We start from the raw sequence: 5,433 nt of genomic DNA, 5'->3' as shown, positions 1-5,433 counted from the left end.
AAATTTGATATAGTATTTTTAAATAGTTTTAAAAATACACCCTTTGGTTTCAGATTTAAAACTTAATTAAAAGTTTAATTTTGAAATATTAAATTCTAGAACCCTAGTGTAATTTAATTAAGTGTTTAATTGTAAAATAATTAATAAATCCATAAAGGGTTTAAATTTAATCAAATTAAAAGTTTAATTTATTAAAATATTAAACCCCTAGTAGTTTTTAAAAGTTTAAAATACACCCTTATACTATTATAGAATTAAAAGTTTAATATATATATATATATATATATATATATATATACACACACACACATAGATGTATAAGAAAAGTCAGTCTTACCGTTAGTACGCCTCATTCACAGTGTTGGTCAATAAGGGGTGTTTAAGGAAGCGACTTATAAAATGACCATCATTGGGTATCAATTCTTACCCACTGCACTTTTGACCAGTGGAGGGTCGTTAGCCGAACGGGTAGGATAAGACACTAAACTCTCATTAAAAGTATAATGATATAAAGTAACTAAACCTTTTCTAAAATCCCATTCTTAGTTACTTTAAGAAAAAATGTGAATTTGATGGTAACCCATGAAATTGCACATTGCACCTTATTGGTCGTTAGTGGAGCATGTGTGGTTAACGAGCACACTAATATGGGACTAATATTATTGGCAATGGGTTTCTCATTGATCAATGGAGCGTGTGTGCTTAACCGACACATTGATTGGGTAATTATAAAATCGAGAGTACCAAGCTAATTTACATGGTTATTCATATCTCGTTTGTGATCCTCGGAATCCTAGTCACAAAGTAAGAGCATAATCGAGATAAAACATGCCATTGGAAAGTTCAATGAATCTCAAAAGATCTAGGAGTTTCATTAGATTGAAACTGGTAAAAGTTTACCTACCCAAAATAGATTCAAATTTGATTACGACATCCCTCTTCAGAATTCGAATCGAAAATATGGATCCTAGCCTTAATTTAAAATTTTGGATTAATAATTAAGGATTGAATATATCAACTAAGTTGAATTCTTTTCTCCCTTTATAGATGTTGAGTTCAGATAACTATGGTATTCCTGGAAATGGTTTTCCTTCTCTCTCTGAAGATGATCTTCCACAAGTTAATCAAGGTGAAAGAATGTAACGCCCCGATTCTCAGGTATTGAATTAATATAAGAATTTTCTTATTTTCAAGGTCTACTCGATGTGTTTTTTGCCCTACTCGTTGAGTAGCAGCGGGTTGGTCCGTGTGTTTTAGTGACCTACTCACTGAGTCCAATGAGGGACTCGACGAGTAGGAGCTGGCAGATGAAACCCTAAATTCCGGGGATTTGCACCTTATTTAAGGACCACTTATTCTCCCTAGCCTCTCTTATTGCATCCCTCGAATTCAGAAACCCTAACTTGTGCTTTCCTTCTAATTTTGTGTGTTTCTCATCTTGAAAGAGGATTCTTGGAGTAAAGGGCTTGGAGTTCAAGAGGTGTGAAGCAAGGGGCTGTTGTAGATCCGTAATCTTCTTTGTCTTAGCATCGTTTTGAAGGAAACAAGTTGTTACCGTGACTACCCTTTGGTTAGATCTCTTCATTTATGGGTTTAGATCCCTTTTGGGGGGTTTTGGAGTGGATATCCGATTTGGGTAAAGATCTGAGGTTGCAATCTCAGATCCGGACTCCTTTAGCCCCTCTTTGTTATAAAGTTTCAGTCTTTATTGATCTATGACCTTTCCCTTACCTTAAGCCACTCCTTTAGCTTGTTTTGGGCCCTTATCATCCTGCATACACGTAAAGTTTGCAACTTTACGTGATAAATGTAACGCCCGTAGATTCAGGCTAGTCAAATTAGAGACGATAAGCATCAAAAATGACTTTTTGATGGAATATTATTTAAAATGATTAATCTTAACCAAGTTGTATTATGTTTCACAAGGTTTCCGTGCATATAAAGAATGCCAAAATCCGAGTTATAACGAAGAAGTTATGACGTGTCGAAGTTTCGCGACAGAACCGACATGGCCCAGTGCGACCCAACGCAACGTAAATAGTGAATTTAAGGTAGATAGATATCTATCCTTAGTGATCTAAATGAGAGTCGAAGATTTCTTCGATAGTATTCCAACGATAAAAAGAAAGACGAAAATGGAGTTCATATGAAGGAGTTATGAATTTCGAACAGAGTTTTCCTGTCCCGGCCTACTAAAGATAATATATAAGTAATATACTTATAATATATTAAAAATAAATTCAAAATTAGCCAATGGAGTCTAAACGAGAGTTGTAGAGCATAATCTCACCTTCGCGTCGATATAAAGAACGTCAAAAACGGAGTTCGTATGCGAAAGTTATGAATTTCTGAAGTTCAGGGCGCCAACCCCAAAGCTGTTTTAGAGACGACGACGTGGCAAGCAGTGCCACGATGTGGCAAGCCTTTTGACACCTCCGGGAGTCCCCCAGATGCAACTTGAGATGACGCATGCAGTGATGACCAAGCCCACGACATGGAAAAAGGTTCCACGACGTGGCAAGGGCCAGTTTTTCCCTATAAATAGATTTGAAGGGCCAGCCGAGTTTGGTTGCTCATTCTCTCATCTCTTACCCATATTACCTCGATTTACGTGCAAAAAAAATACCCCCGAAGCCCTCGTATCAACCCCGAGACCCGAAGCGAGTCCCGAAGCCCCGAAGATCCCGAGAAGAAAAGATTCCGAGCCGAAGCTCTGCCCGCGAGAAACCCGGTGTGTGAAGATATCCCAGTTTCACCGAAGAATACTACTCTTAGAGCTGTAGTGCTGTATGATCGTCTTCTGATCAAGTGAGTGTATAGTTACTTTCTTCTAACACATAAATATAAAGTATTAGCTATGAAATACGTGCTATGGGTTATATATTATTTGTCTATTTGAGATGGGCTTGGAATTGATGTTTTTATACGGGTGTTAAATGATTTAAATTGTGCTTGTATTTATATCTACAAAAATGTTGGGTAGAACATGGGTAGATGGAATAGTTGGTGACGATGGGACTTCGTGCCTATTAAGTAAGCCTTGGTGACGATGTGACTTCGTGCCTATTAAGTAAAGCTTTGGTGACGATGCGACTTCGTGCCTATTTGATAAACCTTGGTGACGATGTGACTTCGTGCCTATTGTATGAACCCTGGTGACTATGTGACGTAGTGCCTATTGTATAAACCGTGGTAGCGAATAGACCTTGTGCCAATTCCTTAGCTAAATCCTTAGGAATGAATGAATGAAGGATAGTGGATTCTTAGGGTAAACCCTTGAGAAAATAAAGGAGATATAGGGATGGGTATTTGGGTTGATTGTTTGATAATCGAATATAATAAATGTATTATTGTGGGTTAAAAACCCTATATGCTCACCAGGCTCCCAAGCTTGACCCACTCAGTTTTCTTTACATTACAGGTGATGGAAAAAGAGTATAATTTGGTGGACTTGACGAGAGATTTTGGATTATAGATCAGTAGTTATAAATAACTGTCGTAAGGTTTATTTTATATTGTTTATGCTTTTGATCTGCATAGAACATGACATCCCGAGGTTTTATTATTTAATGAAAATACATTCTCTTTGAGAAACGTTTTGATAAATTTTATCATATTTTATTTTGGGAACAAATTCCGCAACTCTTTTAATCAAAAGATTACTCTGATTTTATAAGAACAAAGCATAAACAAATCGGTCTTTTCTGACCGTGAAATTGGGCATGTCACAATAAACATGTCGTAGGAGCTTAGATCTGTAGTATGGATTCTTTACATGGCCTGAAAAGCATCTGTATGGATGAAGGATTGAAGGGGATTGGCAAGTCGCAAGGTCGACTCTTCGAGTCATACTCGTCGAGTCATATGAAGATGGTCATGAACTCGATGAGTTGATGAACAACTCGGCGAGTCCGATGAAGATTGCCTTGGGCTCGGCGAGTCAGTCTATGACTCGGTGAGTCGGCTATTGTTTTCCCAACCTTTGGACACGCACAAACTCGATGAGTTATAGGGAAACTCGACGAGTCAACCAAGGATTTCATGACTTCTCGAGTTCAGGAAGGACTCGACGAGTCGGTGAACTGCACTCGACGACTCAAGCTAGCATGGGCTGTTGACTTGACCAAGGGTTGACCAGTTGACCTCTAGGGGTATTTTGGTGAATTTGGAAATTTATGGAAAATGGTTTTATGGTGATTATAGGTGGTGGAGTTTGTGGCAGTGATTCGAGAGTTGAGCTTTCTATTTCCAGTCGGCAGTCACAAGGTGAGTTATCCTCACTATACTCAAGGGTCTAAGGCACCAAGGCTAGCCCTTTGGATTGTTACCTGGTTATGTTATATTCGTATGATCTGTTAGATCGGTATCCTGATAGATAGGATGGTATTGTATGCTATGGGGTATGATCCGGTAGATCAGTTGTTGTCTATAGATTGTTATGTGATTATCTGTTATATATATATATATATATATATATATATATATATATATATATATATATATATATATATATATATATATATATATATATATGTGTGTGTGTGTGTGTGTGTGTGTGTGTTGTGACAAAGAACATGGTTTGGCATACGGAATTAAAGCTTGCACAATTGAACATGGTGATTTGGGTGTTTAAGAGATATATTGAATGTATATGGTGTTACAAAAGGATCTAAATCTAGACTACATAATTAACACACACTTACACACTCACTTCTACATCTCTCACGCACACCTCTACAAGTGGTATGAACCCACTATTTATAGAGGTGTTTACATGTCTCTCTCTCACTCTCACTAACAAATGGGTCTAAAGGCTAAAGCACCACATGCAACTGGGTTTTACTAAAGTCAAACATTTACAAAGTCATGAATGAATAACTTTGCAACCCCAACATTCTCCCCCTCAAAGTTAGGAATGAATGACCCACTTCAAATCTTCCAAAATCAAGCACTACGCGGTTCGAGCCTCAAAGGTGACACATCTCAAAACAAACTTCAATCTTCAATTCTTCCATGATTCTTCAATTTGGGCTCTAGGATGTGAGACCATACAATCCGAGCAGCAACGAATGATCATGAGTATTCCAAACTCCAAATAATCACCCAAAAGTTGCGCATAAAAACACACCCCAAAAATCTTCAATAATTCCAAACCCATTTCGAATACATCACTTCCGAACTTCCAATTGCATCATCTCGTGGCTTCAAAATGTCAAGATCACTTCGGTCTTCAAATCCGCGTAATATGAAAAATTCAAGTTCGAATTTCCATATAAAACTTCTCCCCTTTTTTATAATCGAAATTTGATTATAAAACTCCAAGAAAAAAGAACGTGCTTTATTCGGAATTTTTCGTATCAAAACTCCCCCTTAACATGTGGCATAAACATTGTGCTTCAATCCGAAAAATCCAAAAAATATTGAATTTTAGCT

This window comes from Lactuca saligna, chromosome 5 (genome assembly GCF_052625555.1).
Source record: "Lactuca saligna cultivar CGN05327 chromosome 5, ASM5262555v1, whole genome shotgun sequence".
In the NCBI taxonomy this organism is placed as follows: domain Eukaryota; kingdom Viridiplantae; phylum Streptophyta; class Magnoliopsida; order Asterales; family Asteraceae; genus Lactuca; species Lactuca saligna.
Note: the sequence above shows the minus strand (reverse complement) of the source record.